Raw genomic sequence first — 27,748 nt, forward strand, 5'->3', positions numbered from 1 at the left:
TCATAAGATTTCCACTGAAATGATTACTTCTTCCATGGAATCATTTGTTTATTGAAGACTACTAGGTCAGTATCTAGCACAGTTATCCTCATAGGATTGAATATGTACTAGAACAGACATATCACTTATCAGAGTTTAGAAACATATATCAGACAACAGTCAGTACTTAAAGACATTTATCAATTAAGCACAGAATACACAATGAGATTAATTCTGTAAATACTGAGCATAAAGTCTGATAACACAGAACAAGTCTAAGCAGATTTAGAGAAAGAACCTGAAACCATTCCAAGTTCATTTACCAATCTTGTAAAAGTAGCTTCACATAATGGTTTTGTGAAGATATCTGCCAACTGTTGATCTGTGGGAACAAAATGCAATTCCACTGTACCTTTATCCACATGTTCCCTGATGAAATGGTACCTGATGCTGATGTGCTTTGTCATTGAGTGTTGAACTGGATTACCTGTCATAGCAATAGCACTTTGATTATCACAGTAAATATGGATTTTGAAATATGTTAACCCATAATCCAGTAACTGATTCTTCATCCAAAGAATCTGTGCACAACAGCTTCCTGCAGCAATTTACTCTGCTTCTGCAGTTGATGTGGAAATTGACTTTTGTTTCTTGCTGTACCAAGAAACCAATCTGCCTCCAAGAAATTGGCAGCTTCCACTTGTGCTTTTCCTGTCAATTTTGCAACCTGCAAAATCTGCATCTGAGTAACCTATTAGTTTAAAATCTGATTCTCTAGGATACCATAATCCCAGAGCAGCTGTCCCTTTAAGATACTTAAAGATTCTTTTTACAGCTGTTAAGTGAGGTTCTCTTGGATCTGCTTGAAATCTTGCACAAAGACAGGTAGCATACATGATATCAGGTCTACTAGCAGTTAGATAGAGTAGAGAGCTAATCATACCTCTGTAGTCAGTAATATCTACTGATTTACCGGTATCCTTATCCAGTTTTGTTGCAGTGGCCATTGGAGTGGATGCACTTGAACAATCTTGCATTCCAAATTTCTTTAGCAAGTTTCTGGTGTACTTGGTTTGACAAATAAAAGTGCCTTCCTCATTCTGCTTGACTTGAAGGCCCAGAAAATAGCTAAGTTCCCCCATCATACTCATCTGATATCTTGACTGCATTAGTTTGGCAAACTTCTTGCAAAGTTTGTCATTTATAGATCCAAAAATGATATCATCAACATAAATCTGGACCAGAAGTAAGTCCTTTCCATGGTTGAGGTAGAACAGTGTTTTGTCTATTGCCCCTCTGTTGAATCCACTTTCCAGAAGAAACTGAGCTAAAGTCTCATACCATGCTCTAGGAGCTTGCTTAAGTCCATAAAGTGCTTTGTCAAGTCTGTAGACATAGTCTGGATGTTTGGTATCTACAAAACCTGGAGGTTGTTCAACATATACCTCTTCCTCCAATTCTCCATTGAGAAAAGCACTTTTCACATCCATTTGAAAGATAGTAAACTTTTTGTGAGCAGCATAAGCCAAAAATATCCTTATGGCTTCTAACCTAGCAACTGGTGCAAATTTTCATCATAATCAATTCCCTCCTGTTGAGAATATCCTTTTGCAACCAGCCTTGCCTTATTCCTTGTAATTATGCCATCACTGTCAGTTTTGTTTCTGAATACCCACTTTGTACCAACAACAGATCTATTCTTTGGTCTTGGTACTATGGTCCAGACTTTGTTTCTTTCAAATTCATTCAACTCTTCCTGCATTGCTTGCACCCAATCAGCATCTTGAAGAGCTTCTTCCACTTTTTTTGGCTCATTCTGAGAGAGAAAAGAATTGTAAAGACACTCATTTGAAGTACCTGTTCTAGTTCTGACACCTGCATCAGGATTTCCAATTATCAAATCAGGTGTATGTGATTTTATCCACTTCCTTGCAGATGGAAGGTTTTCTCTAGAACTGGATGCTCCCCCATGATCCATGCTATCTTTATTTTCATTTTCTGATGCTCCCCCTGAAACTATGCTCTCTGAGTTGGATTCTTCAGTATTTAGATTTTCAGTACTATCTGAACTTGGCTTATCAGAACTTGATGAATCAGAACTTGAAGAGCCAGATGCATGTTCGGATGTTTCTTGAGATGTGGTAGGATCTTGAGTATGCTCCCCCTGCATAGGGGCATCTTCCTTTAACGTAGTCACCACAGTTTCAATAACATCAGAGTTTAATCCATCAGAGTTTGCAGTATCAGGACTTAGACTGTCAGGATTTTCAGTATCAGAATATGAGTCTTCATTTTCAAATCTCAGCTGATCATGGTCAATGAAATCTTTAAGACCAGTGATCTTCTTGTCATCAAAAGAGACATTGATAGATTCCATGACCACTTTTGTTCTCAAATTATAGACTCTGAAGGCTTTTATGGAAAGTGGATATCCAACAAAGATTCCTTCATCAGCTTTTAGATCAAACTTTGATAGCTGTTCAGGATGACTCTTGAGAACAAAACAATTGCATCCAAATACATGAAAATATTTCAGATTTGGCTTTTTTTTCTTCACCATCTCATATGGTATTTTTCCATGCTTGTTAATGAGTGTTGCATTTTGAGTAAAATAAGCAGTCTGCACAGCTTCAGCCCAGAAATAGGTTGGAAGCTTTGCTTCTTCAAGCATTGTACGTGCAGCTTCAATGAGAGTTCTATTCTTTCTTTCAACAACTCCATTTTGCTGTGGAGTACCAGGAGCAGAAAATTCCTGCTTTATTCCATGGCTTTTGCAGAACTCTTCCATTTTCAAATTCTTGAGCTCAGTGCCATTATCACTCCTTAAAATTTTCACAGAATCTTTGACCATTTTATCCAGCTGTTTGACATGATCAATCAAGATAGATGCAGTTTCACTTTTTGTGTGCAAGAAATACACCCATGTGTATCTGGTGAACTCATCCACTATGACCAACGCATACTTCTTCTTTGCAATAGACATGACATTTACTGGACCAAATAGATCAATATGTATAAGATGATAAGGCTCAAGAATTGATGAATCAGTCTTGCTCTTGAATGAAGATTTTCTTTGTTTGGCTTTCTGAAATGAATCACAAAGACCATCAGGAGCAAATACTGTGTTTGGCAATCCTCTCACAAGATCTTTCTTGACCAGTTCATTTATATTGTTGAAATTTAAATGAGAGAGTTTTTTATGCCAATTCCAGCTTTCTTCAATTGATGCTCTACTTAACAGACAGATTGGAGAGCCATCAGTACTTGTTGAAAGCTTAGCTTCATAAATGTTACCACGTCTGTATCCTTTCAGAACAACTTTGCCTTTAGATTTACTCACAATTTCACAGTGTTCTTCAAAGAAATCAACATGATAACCTCTGTCACAGATTTGACTTATACTCAGTAGGTTGTGTTTAAGTCCTGAGACCAGAGCTACTTGTTTAATTATGACATTTCCAAGATTGATATTGCCATATCCCAATGTTTTTCCAATATTGCCATCTCCATAAGAAACACTTGGGCCAGCTTTCTCCATAAAGTCTGATAGCAGGGCCTTATTTCCAGTCATATGTCCTGAACATCCACTTTCCAGAACTAGAATATTTTTCCTGTTGCCCTGCAATCACAAAGACCACTAATTATTAGTTTTAAGGACCCAGACTTGCTTGGATCCTTTGGCCTTATTAAGTTTGTTAACATTTGCAGCGGATTTAGCATCAGAGTTTATGTTAACATTTTTCTTAACAGAATTTACACCATCAGACTTTGAATCAGAATTTACACTAGAAGGAACAATGGAAACTTTCTTCAAAGAAGGTTTTATTTGATAATAATCATAGTACAAACTATGATATTCCTTACAAGTATAAATGGAATGCCATAAACTACCACAATGAAAACAAGGATTTTGTGGTTTGTATCTAACAGACTGACTCTTAACTCCTGATTTTGAAGGTAAGGAGTTAATATTCTTATTCTTCCTGCAAAAAGAAGCCAGATGGTTAGAACTTCCACAGTTATGACATGTTTTCCTAGGAGCATCAGGAACAGGTTTATAATCATTGCTTTTATTCACACCTTCCTTTCCATTCCTATTTTTCCTAGGTGATTTTACCTTGTTTGCATTCTTGACATCTTTCAGCTTATGCTTAAGCTGCTTCTTTGTCATTAAGCCTATGTTTACTTCAGCTGTCTTTTCCTGTTTTAGTTTGTCAGAAGTTAATTCCTCTTTAACTTCTAATTTCTCATTATCAGACTTTACAGTTATAAACTTAACAGGTTTTAACTTTGGCTTTTGCTTAACAACAGGCTTAATTTCTTCAGTTCCTTTATCATTCTTATTCTCTCCATAACCTAAGCCCTCTTTCCAATTTTCACTACTTAGCAAATTTTGAGTTGTTCTGCCAGAGTTAGTCCAAGTCCTGATCATCTCTCTTTCCTTTTCTAACTCAGTTTTTAGAGATTCATTCATTTTTAGCACTTCATCCCTAACATAAAAAGCATCATCTCTATCCTTCTGAGTTTGATGGAATATAACTAACTCTTTTTCTAAGAAATCATTTCTTTTCTTAAAAGCAAGATTTTCAGAAGTTAATCTTTCACATGTTAAGGTTTGATCTCTATAACTAACAAACATGGTTTTAAGATATCTTCTCAACTCATTAATATCATCAGTATGAAAAGTATAAGTAGTCTGAGGTACCTTTGTTTCAGCAGCTTCAGAACTGCTCTCAGCACTTTCTTTATCAGCATTTGCCATCAATGCATAGTTCTCCTCACTTTCAGAGTCTGAAGTGTCTGTCCAGCTTTTCTGCTTTGTGACAAGAGCCTTGCCTCTGTCACCCTTTACCTTCTTGCAGTCAGGAGATATATGGCCTTTCTCACCACAGTTATAGCATTTAACATTGGTGTAATCTCCTCTGTCAGACTTTCCTCCTCTGCCTTCAGATCTTCTGAAATTCTTCTTATCAGAACTTATGCTTTTTCTGGAAAACTTCTTTCCCTTCCTGAACTTCCTGTATGCAATCTTGGTGATTCCTTTCACCATAAGAGCACACAGCTTCATCATCTCCTCATCAGCATCAATCTCAGGCAAGCTTTCAGAATCTGAGTCATCATCACTCTCAGAACTTGATGACTCAGTATCAGACTTTATGAAAAGAGCTTTACCCTTGTCTTTCTTTGAGGAAGCTGCTTTGGGGAATTCTTCTTCAGCCTTAAGAGCAACTGTCCTTGACTTTCCTCCTTTCCTCTTGCTTCTTTGTTCCATCTCCAGCTCATGAGTCTTGAGCATTCCATAGATTTCGTCAAGAGTTGTTTCATCAAGATTGTAGTTGTCTCTTATTGTCGTTGCCTTCAAATCCCAGCATTCAGGAAGAGCTAACAGGAACTTAAGGTTTGAATCTTCAAGATCATACTCTTTATCAACCAATGACAAATCATTCAAAAGTTTGACAAATCTATCATATAAATCATTCAATGAGTCATTAGTCTTTGAGTCAAAGTGTTCATACTCTTGAGTGAGTATTGTCTTCCTGTTCTTCTTAATTGTGTCAGTTCCCTGACATCTTGTTTCCAGAGCATCCCATATCTCCTTAGCAGTCTTGCAGTTGATTACCCTGTTTGACATTACATTATCAATGGCACTATGCAGTAAGTGTCGTACCTTACCATCCTTAGCAATTGATGCTATGTCCTCAGCAGTATAATCACTCTTCTCCTTTGGTACGGTCATTGCTGCTTCACCTGCAACTGCAACAGCGAGTTTGGTTGGTTTGTGAGGACCTTCCTTGATTCTATCCAGGTATTCTGGATCTGTTGCTTCCAGGAACATGGTCATCCTTACCTTCCATATGGGATATTCAGATGGTCTCAGTATGGGGACTCTGATGGTCTCATACCGACTCTGAATTTGTGTCTTTGGTGGTTCCTCAGTTGTGGTAGGCTTAGTTGGAGTTTCTATGTCTGACATGATTGTGTTTGGATCTTTAACTGTATGTAAGTTAACAGATAGGCTCTGATACCAATTGTTAGGTCACACACACACTGTAGAGGGGGTGAATACAGTGTATAGTACACTCAAATCGAACTTTAAGAACTTAAGTAACAGAAAACAAACTTTATTGAAACAATAAACTCTGTTACAGTATGGAACTGTTACCTCTCAGTGATGAACAAATATCACGAGAGCTGCTAGGGTTACAATGAATAATCTTTTCTAATAATGATAACACTTATAGTGTAAACCCTATGTCTGTGTTTATATACTACACAGTTACAAGATAATCGCTAATTGATATGGAATATAATTCTGCTTCCTAAAATATATCAATCAGATATCTTTTCTTCCAAGTATTCCATTCTTCACGGAATTCCTTCTTCATGCATATCTCTTCTTATGTTTATCTCGATCTTCTTTCCTTTAATCAGCTACTGTCCTTATCTGATTGTCCTTCAGCACTTAAGTTCTGATATCTATCTTCTGATGATTATCTCCTGATAATATAAGTACTGATATCCTTAAGTCCTGACTTGCAGTATAAGTACTGATCAACAGTTAAGTACTGATTTATCCTGTTCACGTAAGATCTGAAAGCTAAACATAAAACATATTAGCCATGACATTATCAAATATATCTAACAATCCAGATGTTGGAGTCAGAACTAGACGTGCTACTCAAAATGAGTGTCTGTTCTCAGGATTTCTTTCTGAGATGGAACCTAAGAAGATTGAGGAAGCACTGACTGATCCAAATTGGGTGATTGCTATGCAAGATGAACTCAATCAATTTGAAAGTCAACAAGTCTGGAAACTGGTACCTAGACCTACACACAAGAAAGCTGTTGGTACTAGGTGGGTATTCAGGAATAAACTAGATGAAGATGGTGTGGTTACAAGAAACAAAGCAAGACTGGTAGCTAAAGGGTATTCTCAAGCTGAAGGCATTGATTATGATGAAACCTATGCTCCAGTGGCTAGACTAGAGGCCATCAGGATATTTTTGGCATTTGCAGCATTCTCTAACTTTAAAGTTTATCAAATGGATGTCAAGAGCGCCTTTCTGAATGGAAAGCTGGATGAAGAGGTATATGTAGAGCAACCTCCTGGTTTTGAAGATCCAGATCATTTGGATTTTGTCTTCTTTCTTTTCAAGGCTATCTATGGACTCAAACAGTCTCCGAGAAAATGGTATGACACTCTCTCTGAATTTCTTATTGAAAATAGCTTTATTAGAGGTGTCATAGACAAAACTCTCTTTTCTAAAAAACATAAGAATGATACTATATTAGTTCAAGTCTATGTGGATGATATAATATTTGGGTCTACTAATGATAATCTCTGTAAGAGATTTGCTAAGTTAATGCACAGCAAGTTTGAAATGAGCATGATGGGAGAGCTGAAGTTCTTTCTTGGATTACAAGTAAATCAAAGGTTAGATGGAACATTTATTTGTCAATCCAAGTATCTCAAGGAACTCCTCAAAAAGTACAATCTAGAGGATTCTGCATCAGCAAGGACTCCATCAACTACAGCTGTCAAGCTTGGACCATGTGAAAACTCTATTAAGGTAGATGTCATAAGCTACAGAGGTATAATTGGCTTGTTACTCTATCTTACTGCAAGTAGACCAGATATTATGTATGCTACATGCTTATGTGCAAGGTTCCAAGCGGATCCTAGAGATATTCATCTCGTTGCTGTTAAACGAATCTTAAGATATCTTAAGGGAACACTAAATCTAGGTATTTGGTACCCTAAAGAATCTGGTTTTAACCTTGTTGGATATACAGATTCAGATTATGCAGGAAGTGTTGTTGATAGGAAAAGCACCTCAGGGAGTTGTCAATTCCTAGGTAGCAGACTAGTCTCATGGTACAGCAAGAAACAGCAAACAGTTTCCAACTCAACGGCCGAGGCTGAATATATTGCTGCTGGAAGCTGCTGTGCTCAGATCTTGTGGATTAGGAACCAGCTATGAGACTATGGCTCTGTATTGAACAAAATTCCTATTTTATGTGACAATACAAGTGCAATAGTCATCACCGACAACCCTGTGCAGCACTCGAGGACAAAGCACATTGACATCAGGTATCATTTTATTAGAGAGCACGTCATGAATGGTACTGTTGAACTATTTTTTGTTCCAACAGAAGAACAAATAGCAGATATTTTCACTAAACCTCTTGATGAATCCACATTTACCAAATTAGTTGGTAAATTGGGTATGTTGAATAGCTTTAGTGATTAAACTTTTGAATATCTGAAATCTGTTCTTGAATGAATTTACAAATGAATTTTTCATAAATGAAAAATTCATTTGCAAATTCATTTTATCATTTTCCAAAATTTCCTGCTTATTTCTATGAAATTTATATTATCTTATCTGTTTTATTTACTCTACTTGTAAATTTCAAATATCTCAAAATATTTTATTTCTCTAAAAATATTTTTCTATGAATTTTATTTGCTAAAATTCAACAGAAATCTATTTTTGGAATAAAAATAATTAATTCTGAAATATTGTCTTTGTTTTTATAAATATTTTCTGTAAGTATATAATTGTCTTTCTACTGGAATGACAATCGGCAAGACAATTAAAATTGTCTTGCTGAAAATCATTTCAGTACATATATATATAAATATGAACATACTAATTCTGTTTATAATTGTTTTATTTCCAAAATGACAATCGGCAAGACAATTGAAATTGTCTTGCTGAAAGTCATTTCAGTATATAATTGTGTTATTTTGGTTATCAATATAGTTTTATACTGGCAAGACAATCGGTATGACTATCAATTGTCTTGCCAGTTATAAACCTTATATATATATATTTTTCTTTTATTTTATACTGGTATGACAATCGGTATGACTATCAGATTGTCATACCAGTTATATATATTTAGTGTTTATTAATTTTATTTCTTTTATGTTTTTTTCTGTCTGGTATGACAATCGGTATGACAATCCCGGATTGTCATACCAGTTATACTACTTAATCATTTTTGTGTCTGTTTTTTTTAATTTTCATCAGTTCAGTTCAATTTGTTTTTCAAATATCAACAGTCTCTCTCTCTCTCTCTCTCTCTCTCTCTCTCTCTCTCTCTCTCTCTCTCTCTCTCTCTCTCTCTCTCTCTCTCTCTCTCTCTCTCTCCTCTGTTCAATCAAATCAACAGTCACCATTGTTCCTCTTGCTCGAGTTTTTACTCAACACACTCTTCTGATATATACATACACTTGTATACATACAGAAGTGAAGTGCTGCCCAATTTTTTTTTATTATTTATTTCAGTTATTTCTATCAATTTTTTCTTTTTCCCCAAAACAATCTGATTGTTATTGTGTCTTGTGTTTTAGGTATTTCAATTGTTAGGTCACACACACACTGTAGAGGGGGTGAATACAGTGTATAGTACACTCAAATCGAACTTTAAGAACTTAAGTAACAGAAAACAAACTTTATTGAAACAATAAACTCTGTTACAGTATGGAACTGTTACCTCTCAGTGATGAACAAATATCACGAGAGCTGCTAGGGTTACAATGAATAATCTTTTCTAATAATGATAACACTTATAGTGTAAACCCTATGTCTGTGTTTATATACTACACAGTTACAAGATAATCGCTAATTGATATGGAATATAATTCTGCTTCCTAAAATATATCAATCAGATATCTTTTCTTCCAAGTATTCCATTCTTCACGGAATTCCTTCTTCATGCATATCTCTTCTTATGTTTATCTCGATCTTCTTTCCTTTAATCAGCTACTGTCCTTATCTGATTGTCCTTCAGCACTTAAGTTCTGATATCTATCTTCTGATGATTATCTCCTGATAATATAAGTACTGATATCCTTAAGTCCTGACTTGCAGTATAAGTACTGATCAACAGTTAAGTACTGATTTATCCTGTTCACGTAAGATCTGAAAGCTAAACATAAAATATATTAGCCATGACATTATCAAATATATCTAACAATCCAGATGTTGGAGTCAGAACTAGACGTGCTACTCAAAATGAGTGTTTGTTCTCAGGATTTCTTTCTGAGATGGAACCTAAGAAGATTGAGGAAGCACTGACTGATCCAAATTGGGTGATTGCTATGCAAGATGAACTCAATCAATTTGAAAGTCAACAAGTCTGGAAACTGGTACCTAGACCTACACACAAGAACGCTGTTGGTACTAGGTGGGTATTCAGGAATAAACTAGATGAAGATGGTGTGGTTACAAGAAACAAAGCAAGACTGGTAGCTAAAGGGTATTCTCAAGCTGAAGGCATTGATTATGATGAAACCTATGCTCCAGTGGCTAGACTAGAGGCCATCAGGATATTTTTGGCATTTGCAGCATTCTCTAACTTTAAAGTTTATCAAATGGATGTCAAGAGCGCCTTTCTGAATGGAAAGCTGGATGAAGAGGTATATGTAGAGCAACCTCCTGGTTTTGAAGATCCAGATCATTTGGATTTTGTCTTCTTTCTTTTCAAGGCTATCTATGGACTCAAACAGTCTCCGAGAAAATGGTATGACACTCTCTCTGAATTTCTTATTGAAAATAGCTTTATTAGAGGTGTCATAGACAAAACTCTCTTTTCTAAAAAACATAAGAATGATACTATATTAGTTCAAGTCTATGTGGATGATATAATATTTGGGTCTACTAATGATAATCTCTGTAAGAGATTTGCTAAGTTAATGCACAGCAAGTTTGAAATGAGCATGATGGGAGAGCTGAAGTTCTTTCTTGGATTACAAGTAAATCAAAGGTTAGATGGAACATTTATTTGTCAATCCAAGTATCTCAAGGAACTCCTCAAAAAGTACAATCTAGAGGATTCTGCATCAGCAAGGACTCCATCAACTACAGCTGTCAAGCTTGGACCATGTGAAAACTCTATTAAGGTAGATGTCATAAGCTACAGAGGTATGATTGGCTTGTTACTCTATCTTACTGCAAGTAGACCAGATATTATGTATGCTACATGCTTATGTGCAAGGTTCCAAGCGGATCCTAGAGATATTCATCTCGTTGCTGTTAAACGAATCTTAAGATATCTTAAGGGAACACTAAATCTAGGTATTTGGTACCCTAAAGAATCTGGTTTTAACCTTGTTGGATATACAGATTCAGATTATGCAGGAAGTGTTGTTGATAGGAAAAGCACCTCAGGGAGTTGTCAATTCCTAGGTAGCAGACTAGTCTCATGGTACAGCAAGAAACAGTAAACAGTTTCCAACTCAACGGCCGAGGCTGAATATATTGCTGCTGGAAGCTGCTGTGCTCAGATCTTGTGGATTAGGAACCAGCTATGAGACTATGGCTCTGTATTGAACAAAATTCCTATTTTATGTGACAATACAAGTGCAATAGTCATCACCGACAACCCTGTGCAGCACTCGAGGACAAAGCACATTGACATCAGGTATCATTTTATTAGAGAGCACGTCATGAATGGTACTGTTGAACTATTTTTTGTTCCAACAGAAGAACAAATAGCAGATATTTTCACTAAACCTCTTGATGAATCCACATTTACCAAATTAGTTGGTAAATTGGGTATGTTGAATAGCTTTAGTGATTAAACTTTTGAATATCTGAAATCTGTTCTTGAATGAATTTACAAATGAATTTTTCATAAATGAAAAATTCATTTGCAAATTCATTTTATCATTTTCCAAAATTTCCTGCTTATTTCTATGAAATTTATATTATCTTATCTGTTTTATTTACTCTACTTGTAAATTTCAAATATCTCAAAATATTTTATTTCTCTAAAAATATTTTTCTATGAATTTTATTTGCTAAAATTCAACAGAAATCTATTTTTGGAATAAAAATAATTAATTCTGAAATATTGTCTTTGTTTTTATAAATATTTTCTGTAAGTATATAATTGTCTTTCTACTGGAATGACAATCGGCAAGACAATTAAAATTGTCTTGCTGAAAATCATTTCAGTACATATATATATAAATATGAACATACTAATTCTGTTTATAATTGTTTTATTTCCAAAATGACAATCGGCAAGACAATTGAAATTGTCTTGCTGAAAGTCATTTCAGTATATAATTGTGTTATTTTGGTTATCAATATAGTTTTATACTGGCAAGACAATCGGTATGACTATCAATTGTCTTGCCAGTTATAAACCTTATATATATATATTTTTCTTTTATTTTATACTGGTATGACAATCGGTATGACTATCAGATTGTCATACCAGTTATATATATTTAGTGTTTATTAATTTTATTTCTTTTATGTTTTTTTTCTGTCTGGTATGACAATCGGTATGACAATCCCGGATTGTCATACCAGTTATACTACTTAATCATTTTTGTGTCTGTTTTTTTTAATTTTCATCAGTTCAGTTCAATTTGTTTTTCAAATATCAACAGTCTCTCTCTCTCTCTCTCTCTCTCTCTCTCTCTCTCTCTCTCTCTCTCTCTCTCTCTCTCTCTCTCTCTCTCTCCTCTGTTCAATCAAATCAACAGTCACCATTGTTCCTCTTGCTCGAGTTTTTACTCAGCACACTCTTCTGATATATACATACACTTGTATACATACAGAAGTGAAGTGCTGCCCAATTTTTTTTTATTATTTATTTCAGTTATTTCTATCAATTTTTTCTTTTTCCCCAAAACAATCTGATTGTTATTGTGTCTTGTGTTTTAGGTATTTCAATTTGGTTTTGTGTATTGTGAGTTTTTCAGATCTGTTATTGCGAATTAAGAATTTTAACGAGATACATTACTTTCTAAATTTTTCGATTATAATTGATTTAATTCGAATTATTAAACTAATTTAATTAATTCGAATTTTCTTAATATTATTCTTAAAATTCTGAAAGTGTGTGTCTTATTATTATTTTTAAATGGCTCTCAATTTCCAAATTGTTTCGCATAATCTTGTTGGTTATTTTAATCCAAATAAATGTGATGTAGAAAAATTTAAGCCGTGGATTAGATTTTTAAATGACCATTCGATTGTTAGCTCTGCTATTAAATCAAATGTGATTTTAAATGTTGATCTGCTAAGACTGATTTGCACAACCTCTACTGTGGCCGATGATTTTAAATCGTTTTCATTCACCGTGGCAAACACACAGTATGTGGTTGATGAAAAAGTCGTCAATCGAGCTTTAAATTTTCCTATGGACAATTTCTGTAATTTGCCCTCTGAAAATGATATTTCAAACTTTTTCCATGCTATTCACTATCAGGGGGTGATCAATTTAACCAAACTTTCAAAATCCAATTTGGTGTCTGAATGGGACATTTTCTTCGATACTCTTTCTAAAGTGTTTGCCAACTGCACTAAATCCAACTTTCACAACATCACTTCCACTCTGCAGTATATTGGTCTTGCGGTTGTTTTCAATCAAAGGATCAATTTTGGCAAACTACTTTTATCCATTCTCTTGAGACGTCTCACTACTGCTTTACGTGATCATTCTACAAATCGTAGGGTCTCGTGTTACTATGCTCGTTTTCTCATGCTTATAGCAGATCATCTTCTCACATCTGAGCACAAAGCCCTTTTTGCTAACTCCGCAGTAACTGAACCCCCTCCTGTAAGCAAAAAGATTTACACCCGCCAAGACACAACTTTCAAATTTATGCAAGTTCCAGTACTTGTATCTGCTTTCATGGCCACTTATATTCCCTTACCTATTTTCAATCTTCCCGGTCATGAACAACAAGCTCAACCTCCAGTAGTTCAAGCCACCCAGGCTCCTCCAACATCAGATGCTCTTCCATTACAGGTAGTAATTCCTCACTCTCACTCCATTCCTACTTCTATTGAAAGACCCCCAGTGGTTGATAGGAATGACCATGAAGTTGTAGAACCACAGCTTCAATCCCAGGTCATAGAGCCAAACGTAGAGTCACAACCTATCCCAACCTCTCCCCCACTGTCTAAAATGTTACCCAGAAGGTTAATAGGAAGTAGTGTATTGGTGGATGTGAATGAACCCTCAGCTCTGCCTCCTCCGAAGAAAAGAAGAACATTTACTGAGGCATCTGAAAGCCCATCCTTGTCCTCCCAACAGGACATGGACTTTGAAATGGCCACTGAACAGTTACTAGAAACATCCTCTCAACAGGATGAATCTATTGAAATTCGTCATAGGGCCATGGCATCTTGTACTGATTCAAGCACAATTCCATTACTCATAATGGAACCATTCATACCCGTAGATGATACTCAGGACACGGAGCGAGGAGTGCACATAGAGTCTATTATAGTGCCTGCCATAGTTACGGCAGAAGAGCAGTCACATGCTTCTGAGGGAAAATCTGACTCTCAGCCACCTTTAATAGAGTCATTTTCTCCCCTCCCAGATCCAACACCTCTGGCTCCCTCACGGGATTCTCCACTCGCAGATTTATCTGGAGAAAGTGGAGGACAACTCGGTCAATCTATCCCTGAAGCAATTCAGACATCTATTTCACATGAAATGATAGGTTTGACTGAGGATCGGGACTCGCGAATTCCCATTGCACCACCACTGACCTCTCTTGAAGAGGCTAGGGTGATTTTAATTGCAGGTACAGAAGAACAGCAACAGGAAGACTCCTCACAAGCAATTATATTGAGAGAAACACAAGCACGTGAGGTGAGTGAACCAAACACGAGTGAAATTCAGGTGAGAGCACACACAAACACAGACACTGAAAACCTGTTAGCTCAAATTGCTGCTTTAAAAGAAGAAATTGCTAAAAGCCAAGCTGAAGCTCAAACATTCAAAGCACAAGTGGTTGAACGATCTTCTTCTTCCACCTCTGTCAACAATCAGCTGGCACTCATCAGGAATGATATCTTAGATCTCAAGACCACTGTCATACCAAAGCTCAATTCCATTCAGGAAACTCCAACTTTATCAGCTGATGACATTTCTAACTTCTGCTCTCTACATACAAGAATGACTTCTCTTGAAGACTTGGTTGAAATGAATCATTCACTGGACTCCTCCAGATTTCTAAAAATAGAAACGGGCATGGAACATCTTAATGAAGGGATGAAACACTTGTATTTCATGATCAAGAATTCTCACTGGCCTAATGAAGAAAAAAGAACTTACTTTGAAGGGCCGTCTGGTGGAGGCTCAGGCTCTGGAGGTGATGGAGGATATGGAGGTTCTAAAGGAAAGTCGGTAGAGGATCCCTCAACTAAGGGGGAGAAGAAAGGGAGTAGTGGAAAGGGAAAAGAAAAAGATACCTCTACTGGAGACAAAGAAAAGGCTGATGATGTCTACTACAGTGGAGAACAGGATGACTTTGATATTTTTGACATTCCCACTGGACCATTCTTGGAAGATAAAGATGGTTTATTTGAAGGTGAAGAGGAAAGTGATTTTGGAGAATGGGAAGAGGAAGCTACAGTGGATCCTATCTTTGAGAAAGAGTTTCAGCAGCAGCAGTCAGAGATCAAAAGAAAAGAAGCTGAACTCAAAAAGGTCTCCCAGATCATTGACATGAGGAAAGACATACAAAGAATAGAAACTCTTCAAAAGCAACGTCTTCATGACATTAAGGCTCAAGAAAGGAGAAGAGATGCCAGACTGAAGATTGGTGAAAAATGGGATGAACCTAGGAGAGTACTTGATATGCCTCAGCTAAGCACTAACAATGATAGGCAGTTCCTACATCTTCTTGACAAGCTGGAAATCTCAAATCCTAACAATGACATGTACATGATGCTATCAAGACTAAAGTCTCAAGGATCACAGCTGCTTTTGACAGATCCCTAAATGAGATGAGCATTTTTGTATATTGTCAGAGTGAAGGATCTTTCAAGGTGTCACTTCATCTGTTTGAGAATCGTTCTTTGTCAGAGATTTGGGTTCTTCTCAACAAAGTAAAAAGAAGCTCAGAATTGAATGAAGTTCTTCGAGAAAGGCTTAAAGAGTTTGCCAGCAGGGCTAGTCCTCAAGTGGTCAACAATCCCCATCAGGTGAGATTCTTTAATTCTGATTATCTTCAAATCTGTCAGCTAGATACACAATCTCTTAAAGACTACTCAGCTAAGCATCTGGTCTGGATGGAACATCATTTAAGAACTGCTGGATACTCATCCCTGTTGAAGACTCAAGCTGCTGATTTGGTTCAAGCTTATTATGAAAAGAATATTAAAAGGTACAATCAGTTCAAGAATAAGCTGAAGTCAGTTGGAGTTCAACCAGTCAGACCAGCAAGCTTCACTTCAGAAAAGGATCGTGTCTTTGACAAGGAGTTGCTTCAAGATTTAGAAGAAGGTGAAGTCAGAAGAGAAGACAACTGAATTCAATTAGCACAAAACTCAATGTAATATGATTAGAGCTTTATGAATCAAGATAGACTAATGTAGTTATATGTTCAGGCTAGAGGAACATCTATCTTGTATTCACTTGTAAATTTCTTTTAGAATCTGGAAAATATTAAATATAATCCAGAACTTTTCTGCTATTTACTTTGCATTACTGTTTATATATTTTTCTTATTTGTTAGTTGAGTTATCCTCTAGGTATTTGTTGTTATTGTCTAACAAGCAAATAGGGGGAGATTGAAAGGCATATGTTATAGCCTATTTGTTTATTCGAGGATTTAACTCAACTCAAATAAGAATGTAATAAGTAAATAGTGGATCTATCGTCAGAGAGATCTCACAAAGTAACATCTGTCAAAGGGTTAAGAAACATTATTCATCTACAGACTTGAAGACTTAATTCACTGGAAGAAGCTCAAGAAATTGATCAAGCCTCAGTGATATAAATCAAGATTGTGGATTTAATCAAGTGACAGAGATCTCGTCAGGGTATCAATTTATTACAAGGATTTAGTCTGAAGAAAATCAAGAGTATCAAGGTCAAGGCTTGAAGAAACGTCATGGAAGTTAGTCACTCATGAACCAGACAGTACATCGAGTGTCAACATTGAAGTGGTGGAATTGATTCATAATTGACAGTGATTTTCAGAAGAATGGTTGCTGCTCAAGATTAGTATTAATTCTCTATTAATTAATTAAGTCATATAATTTAATTAAGAAAATAAATTATATCTGCAAAGATTAATTTATTGATTAATTGAATTAAATGATTAATTAATTCAGAATTAATATTAAGGATTTTCAGAATTTTTATTAGATTAATATCTATTAATAATTCAGTAAGACAATATGATTTGAACTACTATGACAATCGGTATGACAATTGATAGTCATACCGAAAGTCTTGCTAGTTCATTCTGATTGTCTTGCTAGCTATTGGGATTGTCTTGCTAGTTCAAAATGATAGTCTCACCGAAAGTCCTACCAGTTCAAATGGATTGTCATGCCAGTTCATTTGATTGTCTTGCTGAAAGTCTTGCTGATTCAACTGGATTGTTTTGTTTACTTAAACAACAGATAGCAGATCATTTTCAACAGAACACACAAGTCAAGAACACAACAGAAACAAAAGTAAAAACATTTTATTTTTCATCTGCTTTATTCAAGATCAAAATTCTAGATTGTAAAGTTAAAATCCAAACCACTAGAATTATTTATCTTGTTCTTGTGTAACAATCTAGCGGATCAAAATCCCTAGAACTTAATCTCAAATCGCATTTAGCATTTGATTCTAATTATTGCAAAAATAGAAAAAGTTCATGTCGAATTTATTCTAGATTTGTAATAATTGATTTGAGATTTATCCCTTGTAACAGATACCGTTGTTGTAACACCTTTCAAGTTTAATAAAAGTTTTATTTAACTTGAATTTTGTTTCACCTTTTTATTCCGCATTTTATTCGATTAAACGGTATTGTTTGTATTCAACCCCCCTTCTACAAACATATTGGGACCTAACAAAGTGGAAGAAACTCTTCAAGATGTTGACTAGATTACAACAATATAAGAGAAGCTTAATATAAACAAATCAAAGTGTGGTATCTTCTCTATGAATCAGTTTTTGTTAAACTCTGATAAGTAAATTAAACTCTAATGCCATATACACATGCTTAATATTTCGTGATTTGTAATTACTAATATAGTATACATGTTAAACTCTGATTATGTGTCTAAATACTGATAATGGTTAATCATTGACTGACTATTATATCCTGATAATGTTTTGAATTTATTCAAAATAAATATTTAATCAATATTTTACTAAAAAGTGAGTAAGTGGATAAGTAATTATTAATTGATTACTTGTGGTAACTAATGACGTGAGTATCTGTAAAAATGATTGATTATCTGTTTTATATTGGTAAAAGGAGTTTAGTAAAAGGGACTTTGCTTTTTGCCTAGATTCACGTAAAATCATGCATGCGTTAGTAATTATCACAGTATTAATTATTACGCGGTAAACTGAGAGTCTCTTCCATTCCCCTTTCTCTTCTATATAAACATGAAATTTATCTCTCAAATCATCCACTCTACGCTAAACACAACTCTTCATCTTCTTCTTCTCAAACCCAAATTCATGGATCAAAATAAATTTTATACTAGAAATAATATAGTATATCTCCCCATCTTCAACATGGTGGATAACATGATGTACTTTGACCCATTTGGACTTCAAGTCCAAATCATTGGTCAAGTCTTTCATCCCACTGCAGTTCCTGATTCAATTCATGATCATCTTTCGTGGGATGATCAACTCGAACTCTACTTCTTTACAAGTGAAGTTCTTCTCGAAGAAGAAAGGTGGGATGAGTTGGCAGAGCGTCAACGTCTGGTAGCTCTTGAGTTGCAAGAGAATATAATTTCTCTTGCAGGCTCCATGTCTCGCATCTTCTACCTCTGAGCGACGAAGATGGAGAAGTCTACAAAGAAGAGGAAGATTGAGTAGTTCTAGCTTTTAGGAGTTAAGATTATTTGATAAATTATATTTTATATTCATCTTCCTTTTATGAATGAAAATATCTTTCTGTCTCTTTAAAAATATTATGCATGATTAATAGTTTCTCTGTTCTTAAGCACTTTATTCATTGTGACTATTCATCTTCTGTTTTGAAATGCATGTTTAATATTAATTTTTTGATAATGCATGTTCAATTGATTTCTACTTGAGTTATTATGACAACAGAAGAACATATACAAATATGAAGGAGTAACTGGTGTCACAGAATTGATTAAGGAAAGGTTTAATAAAATCTCTTGAAAAATATGTTACTTGGGTATTTTTGTCTAACAAAATACCTAAATAGGCACTTTTAGTTAAAAAAATAAACACTATGGAACATGACACATCCAATCCTTTTCCTAACCACAGTGTTCATTTTTCCTTAAATCAAAACACTTAACACCTCGGGTGCCTCCCAAAAGACACATGTTGTAAAAACAAAGTATTGGCCAAGAAGGCTACAATTCCTGGTGTAGATAAGTCAAAAATTGAAGTAAAAAAAGTTCCTCATTCTTCTAAATCTTCAGAATTTATCAAGAGGAAACTTGTACTTGCTGGATTAGAATCAGATTCAGATGAGGACAATGCTATCTTATCTTCTAAATTTCCAAACCTTTCATCTGATTCTTCTCCAAGAACAGTTGTACTACCAACTGAGCATGACACAACTACTGATGTTGTTCAAAGTACCAGAAGTATTAATGTTGGCACAAGCCCAATGCCAAAAAAAAGAAGATTGGTCAAAACTTACTACAATCAGAACTTGTTCAAGATAAAATATGATATTGCTGAGGAGACACATGGGGCATTTTCATCAAATCCTGATGCACCTATAAATTTATCCGACTCTCCTGTTAAGCAGCAAAGCAAGAGATCAAGGGAGATCTCTCATGAGCAAGTTGAAGATAGTGTCAAGAGGCTACAAGGGAAAGGTCTTTTCCCTGTATCAAGCACACAAGAACCCGTATCTCAAAGGGATACAACAACTACAACTCCTGATCCAATCACACAAGAACCTGCACCTCAAAGTTGTGCAGCAGATATTGAAGAACAAGAGCCTTTGAATGAAAAGTTCATTCAACAATGGCATGATGAAGAAACTGCCTGAGTTCATGCAGAAGTTTCTCAAGTCAATAACTTCGGTAGGCAATTTGATCCTGGAAAATTCAGTCAGACAACTGCTTTTTAAGAAGAGCCTGCTCAGGAGTCAAATACTGCAAATGTGGGGAAGAGCACACAAGAACCTAGGTGTCAAAGTCATCTAGCAACTCCTGATTCTCCAGCCACACAAGAACGATTACATCAAAGTTGTAATGAAGGCTTCACTCATACTACAGTTACTCTGGTAATAAATGTTAAAGGCAGAGTTCACCCATTACCACCATCTATTGATATCTTATCAGTTCCTCCACTGAATGTCTGCAAAGAAGCTGAATCTTCAGATTCACAAGGTATAAATATTGATTTTACTTTATCAGCATTTACTTTAAATACTGATTTTATCTTATTAGCATTTATTATGCATGTTATAAATCCTGTTGGAATGATTATCTCTAGACCTTATTAAAGGACCACCTCTAGTTGTATGACCACATACCACCTTTCTTTAGCCACCTCTTATTTCTGTAGGAAAAATTATCTGAGCCTTTTCTGTGAGTTGTGTGAAAAGATTTAGAGAAAAACAGAATTAAAGAGAGGCAAGATCCTTCCTGGAAAAAGTAGACGTAGATGAGGGTCAGGATTTAGTAATCCTTGTGAGGAAACTCTAACTATTGAAAGTTATGAGTTGTGTGGTGTGACGAGTAGTGAGACTACTTTAAAAGAACATAGAGATTAAGTATTACTTATTATATTTTGCAGGTGCACCTAGTACAAAAGAAATAGCTGCTGAACAACAGTCTGTTGACCCTCGGTTAAACTCTGATATACCAAGTGCTTCTCCCTATAGGTCTAAGTACTGATACTTTCCTGCAGTCCATTCACTCTACAATTCCATCACCTGAAATTCTCCCTATTATTTGATAAGTGGCATTTATATCCACTTAGAACGCTTAGTAAAGGCTCTAATTGGTGTTTTGTACTCAATTTACTTGTGTTTTTGATGTGTTTTTGTAGTATTTTCATTTCAAGGCATAATTGAAAGAAGGATTGGATGGTGCATGATTTATGCTTAGAAGAGTGTTAGGATGGAGCCTCGGTCGAATGCGCGAAAGGAACCATCAATTAAAGTCAAGAAAATAAGAAAATCAAGTTTTTCCAGAAGACCGGGTGGCCTCGCTGCGCTTGGGAGTGGCCGCGCTCGTTTGGCAGAAGCTCAGGGCGGCCCCGCTGGATTTGGGAGCAGTCGCGCTAGGTCGAATTTCCATAATCCAGTTTCTACTTCAATTTTGAGCATTTGAAGGCCCGGGTCGTCCAGAAGTCTATATATATAAATAAAAAGATGTTTTTCATATAGAAGAGGAAGAAGATAGCAGCAAAAAGACCTAATAACACAATACAACGAAGGAGAAGAAGATCTTATTTTTACTTGTGATTATTTGCTTAAGTTGTAATCTTGGATGCTTGTTTTCTTTGTTGTTTAAACTTAATACTCTTGTTAACCTACTTTGTTATTATTATTCAGTTTATAAAGACCTAGTTTATCTTAGTTTATTTACCATGCTTTCATTGGAACCCATGGTGACGATGAGTTCGATTATGAACTAATCGTTGTCATGGGGTTCTAACGGATTTACTTATGGCTTTCTATAGTTAATTGTTTTGATATCCAAGTGTGTGGTGATTGTATTATATCCAAGTATTGGTTGTGCTTATTCGTCTTATGTGATAGCGTGTTAATCTCTATTTAAGCGATATTGAATATAGAGGTTTAGAACTTGTCATGCTATCATAGGTTCATGTATAATTGTAATACATGATTCGTGGGTAATTTTAACCATCTTAATTGCCCTATGTAATCACAATAAATAACTTGCGCATTAAACCTTTATGTTATCAAATTCTATAGACATATAGGGTCTCAACATAATTGGTGTCTATTCAGCTTCTATCTCTTTTGTGGATGTCTAGTAGTAGGGTATTCGTACAACGAAAGTTGGCGTTTACTAGTTTCATGTTATATGATTAGTTGTCATCACCATTGCATGCTGAGGTTAAGAACAATGACTTTAAATGAAGTATTTAATGAAGTTATAATCCCATGTTTGTCTCATATAGTTAATTCAATCACTTTTATTCTTAGTTAATTGCATGTTAGTTGAATCTTAGTTATAAATATCTCGACTTGTTATTGTCTTAGCATTGAGCAATAGTTATACCATTGTTGCATAAGTGCATAATCTTAAGTTAACTAAAAAGAGACTCTGTGGGTACAAATCTGATTTATATCTTATACTACTTACGAACGCGTATACTTGCGTGTAATTTTAGCGCGTGTTTTTGTCCTAACAAGTTTTTTGTGCCGCTGTCGGGGACTCGGTGTTAATTTTTAGTTTATGTGCATGACATCAGTGGTCGTTAAAGTTCATTGACTCGGATATTTTACTTACTTTTTTTGCTTATTGGTGTTTCAGGTACTCTAGAGGGCGTGTATGCGAACATGTTCTCAATCTTGTAAGGAAGCACTGGAAGAAGTTGAAGTAGTTGAGGAAGTTTTTGAAGAAGTTGAGAAAGTTGAAGAAGAAACTATTATTGTAATGGGAGAACCAGTAGCAAATCCGAAAGCTTTGATGGATTATTCTCAGCCGAAGATCAATGATATTCAGTCTAGTACTATCCGACCAGCCATCGTGGCTATTACTTTTGAAATCAAATCAAGCACGACTCAGACGGTGCAGAATTCGGTCCAGTTTGGGGGTTCTCCAACGGAAGATCCCAACATGCACTTGCGAGATTTCATCGAAATCTATGACATTTTCAAGTTCAACAATGTGTCTGAAGATGCTATAAAGCTTAGGCTTTTCCCATTCTCTCTAAGGGATAAGGCTAAGTATTGGTTGCATTCTCTACCACCAGGATCTATTACTACTTGGGAAGATCTTGCTCTGAATTTTCTTACAAAATTCTTCCCTATGGCAAAGACAGCTGCAATCAGGAACGCTCTTACTCAATTTATGCAGCAATCGGGAAAATCTTTGTGTGAAGCTTGGGAGCATTATAAGGAGATGCTTAGGAAGTGTCCTCATCATGGGATGCCTGAATGGATGATCACCAACTACTTTTATAATGGTTTGGGAGCACAGTCTAGACCCATGCTCGATGCAGCATCAGGTGGAGCCTTATGGGATAAGAGCTACGATGAAGCTTATGAGTTGATTGAACTAAGGGCTGCTAATGAAGACTAGAACCCAAATCAGAGACTACCTCAAGGCAAGGTAGCAGGAATTCTGGAGGTGGATATAGCTACTGCTATAACTGCTCAGCTTAAGGCTTTAACGATGAAGGTGGATTCTTTGGCTAATTATGGAGTTAATCAAATCGTGAGTGTCTGTGAGCTTTGTGCTGGTACGCATGAGACGGAGCAATATGCTATTTCTAGTGAATCAGCTCAGTTTGTGAGCAACTTTCAGGGTCGCAGCAACCAGTTCCAGCCACTTATCATCCTAACAACCAAAATCATCATAACTTCAGCTGGAGCAACAATCAGAATGCGGTACAACAGCCTTATCAGCAGTATGCAGCAAAGCAATTTAACCCTCCTGGTTTTCAACAATCGCAATATGCACCAAGACAACAACTCCAACTTCAATAACTACCATATGGAAGTACAAGTCAATCTAATGAAAAATCTGAATTGGAGGAGTTGAGGCTCATGTGCAAGAGCCAAGCGGTTTCTATTAAGACCTTGGAGAATCAAATTGGGCACATTGTCAATGCCTTGTTAAATTGACAACCTGGTACACTCCCTAGTGACACGGAAGTTCCAGGCAAGAGGGAAGCTAAGGAGCAGGTCAAGGCAATTACATTGAGGTCTGGGAAGGTTGCAAATCCTGAAAAATCTCAAGTTTCAGAATCTGAAGTTGTGGCTGAAGAAGATGTGCAGAAGGAAGCAGAAGTGGAATTAAAGAAGAAAATTGTGGAACACGCTAAAGGATCTACCCTTCCAGTGAAGGAAGAGAATGATCAATGCTAATCCACTTATGCTAGTTCAGGAATCTCTGGCCAGAGTGAATGGAATTAGAAAGGAGTTTCTAGTTCGTATTAATTAGAACTAAGCATAGAGAATGGGAAAGCATATTGTAATAACCCCAATTTTTGGAAATTTTTGAAACCCTTATGAATAGTGATTTTGCAGATTATGCTGAATGAGAAAACTTTTCATGCCACACTATGTAGGGGTTCTGTTATTGATCTTCTGGGATATTATTAGTACTCTATGTGGTATATAAGTGTATATAAAGATCGTCAGAATCCAATTCCGAACACTTTGATTTTCCCGGAAATCCACTAGATACGGAAAGAATTGAGTATAAGGTAACATGATAAAAAAGATATAAATTAAAGGATTATAAGAGAGGATCATAAAAGGAATACAATATATTGAGAAAGGTTAAGGGAACCTAAGTAATAAGATCCCGGGTATGATCCCTCAAACGATAAACGAAAACGAAAGTTAAGCAAACCGTATAACAGATCAGCGGTCATTAGGCAAATAATTAGAAGCTAATCAAAGAGATTAGAGGGGATGATGTCATCCAACCAATGAGAAGAGGACAAAGAGGGGAGGATGACATCACATGATGACATAAGCATGACATAGGGAGGAAGGAGGTGTGGTTGGTTTTTAACCACACAATTTTCAAGGTTAATAAGGTAATTAACCAAAAACAAATCAAAAACAACCAACCAAAGAATCAAATCAAAGCAAAAACACAAAAAAATCTCTCTTTCTCCAAGCTTGCTCTCGGCTTTTCTTCTTTTTCAAAGAAGAAATTTCCAAAAATCAAGTTCCAAGCATTGTTAAATCACAAGGTAATTGTCTAAGGTTCCTTGTACATAGATATGGATATGCTATAAGTTTAAGCTCCTAATTCCTTCACAATCTCTTCCAATAAATCAAGGAAGAAGATGGTGAATAGTAACCTTCAAGAAATAACTTTAGTTTTCTTGAATTTTTATGAAAGATTAAGGTTATACAAGCAAGGATCAAGGTTCTTTAGGCATTCAAAGCTCTTGTGTTGTGTTAAGAAGCTTCAAGAAAGGTATAATCTCTTAACCAAGCTTTGTTATTGAATGTTAAGAGCATAATATGAGTATTATAGTCCATGAGAGGCTTGATGGTTGTGTGTGTAGAGATTAGTTGGTTTTGGGATGTTTTTGGAGTTGTAAATCTAGGTTGTTGATTAATGAACTTAAGTGTAGTTTAAATTCATGATAAAGAATAGTATAAATTGTTAATGTTGAGTTGTTGGGGCTGTTAGGATGTGGTATGGATGGAGTTTGGATTGGGATGTGATTGTGGCTTGATTATGGGTTGAATTGGAAGGGTATAAAATTGGGAAATCGCGAAAACATAGTCGTCGTAATGTCCGATTTACTTTAGACTGCTTTTGTTCATAACATTAGGACCCGAGAACCCCCTGCTAGATTATGACCATTTCCATGTTTAGATATTTCATGTTACGAGCTTCGTTTTGATATGTAGTTCGTTTGATTCCGATGTACGGTTTAGGAGAAACGGCCATTTTAAGTAACGACGTTTCGCGAACGAACCCTTACCCCTCGGCTTACTTTGAAACATAGGTTAAAGACCTTAAAGGACTAACTGAAGTATGAAACATTTATGTAAGGTGTAATAGGCAGTTGGTCAGACACTCGCGAAGGAATCGCCTTAAAACTCATAATGGGTAATTTATTAAAAATGGTGGAGCCGAGGGTACTCGAGCGACTTAAGTAAATCGTTAAGCGCAAAACGAGCGTTAGAGTCTGAGTTGGTTAGAGTATAGATTTACAAGTGACTTTGGTTTAATTCCAACTTACTTGTTGCTTATAGGTTACCAGACTCGTCCCGAGCCATTCGTAACCCCCAGTCGCTCAGGCAAGTTTTCTACCCGTTATACTGTTGTTGTGATGTATATATGTATATGCATTATCTTGTGATAGATGCATGTTGGTTAATTAGCAAATTTTGCGATATATTGAAGAATGTTGATATGGTATATATATGCATGCCTATTTCGTATTCTTGCCATATATATCTGTTGGTTCAGTTAATAATACTTATGCTAGAGAATAGCGGTAATTTGCATATACCCTTAGTATAGGGACCCAAAGGAGAAAACATTTTCTAAAACCGGGAGTCGAGGATCCCGAGTAGATTTTATATATATATATATTTATATATATATATGGTTATAGTTTTCAAAACTATTAATCGAATAAGGTTTATTCGATAACTTTATTTTATTAATGAATATTATCTTGAATATTCATTCGAGGACTTATGACTCCTTTATATTATTTATTGAATATTACTTGGATATTCATTTGAGGATGTATGACTCCTTTATTTTATTTAATGAATATTATTTATAATATTCATTCGAGGTATTATGACTCCGCTTATTATTTATTAATATTCTTTATTTTATTAAAAAATAAGGTGTCGATAATCAAACTCACTTTTGATTATTCAAATAAAGATAGTACTTTCGTATAGGTATATCTTTGGTTATTTAATATTCATTTCAAGTATAAGTTTTAAAAGTTCTACTTCAATTATTTTTATAAAGATTATTCTTTATGGGAATATTATTTAAATAATAATATTCAGATATTTTCTAATATATTGGGACTGATTTACCTTGTTAAATCAGCATCACTCCAAACATTCTTAAAAATGTTTTGCGAGTCTTCAAAATGATTTTTAAAAGTTAGAGCGGATCCCAAAACTCATTTTTATATTTAAGATCCTCCTTTCGAAGGGGATTTAAATACTCGCTCAAAACCTGAGGGATCCGGCTCTGTGGTGTGTTTTATACTCGCAACAAGGTTGTTGTTTTGATAAATGAATTGATTACTTACCCAACACTCGGGAAGTAAAATTCTTGGAACAAGTTAATCCATTAACAGGCATCGCCTGGGAAATATCGGTGAGTTTTCCTTTCCAACTAGATACGACTTCTTGGTGGAGCCGTATCAACAAGTTTCTACTTGGGGAAAGGGGGAATGAGCTTTACGTTTCAGAGTCATGGATTTCATCTGAACTAGGAGTGGCGTAAGTGGTCGAGTGGCGCCAGCCCAGCTTTATTATATTGGCCCAAATGGCCTGGAAGTTCCGCTAAGGCGGTCCATTCCTTAGGAGTTCAGTGTTCGGTTGACAAGTAAATCCGACAGGTTCTCCTCTATATGTAGAAAATGGTGGGGTTGTACTACTACGACTGATCATCGTAAGTGGTCTTCCTGGCGCGGCAAACTCCCGTAATGAGTTCATCATCCAATTGGATATTTCTGCAACACTACCCAGAGCACTTCGATAGAAAGGCTACGGTTGGGCGATTGTTGAGTGTTGGCAGGGTCAAGTTTTCAAAATGATGTTTGCATCAAATGAAGTATCTCATAACTTTATTTTATTTTGATGATATTTTAAAAGATTTAATCTATTCAAATCTGGTCTTGTAGTCTCATCTATGTTATGAACTTTTGAAACTAATTATAACTTGAACGGTGGTAGTTCAAGTAGTATCTGGAAAATATATAAGTATATTGGAGTACCTTGTAACTTCACCGTTTTAAACTTATATCTAGTTAATGATTATCTTATGCATGACAAAGATTTTCAGAAAAACGTTGAGACAAGGTTAGATATATGAGATCACCTTGCAACGATATTTTTATACAGTTATAAACTGGAACTCTGTGTATATTATGCATGGAAGAGGACTTCCAA

General features: G+C 35.7%; 1 non-coding gene across 1 annotated transcript; it reads right to left on the reverse strand.

The window, feature by feature from the left end:
• Window positions 1-22,946: 22,946 nt before the first annotated feature.
• On the reverse strand, window positions 22,947-23,053 carry LOC141703766 (small nucleolar RNA R71). Its single transcript, XR_012567665.1, has one exon. It is a non-coding gene; the product is annotated as a small nucleolar RNA R71 (small nucleolar RNA).
• Window positions 23,054-27,748: the final 4,695 nt, after the last annotated feature.

Source organism: Apium graveolens, unplaced genomic scaffold (assembly GCF_009905375.1).
Source record: "Apium graveolens cultivar Ventura unplaced genomic scaffold, ASM990537v1 ctg7083, whole genome shotgun sequence".
NCBI lineage: Eukaryota > Viridiplantae > Streptophyta > Magnoliopsida > Apiales > Apiaceae > Apium > Apium graveolens.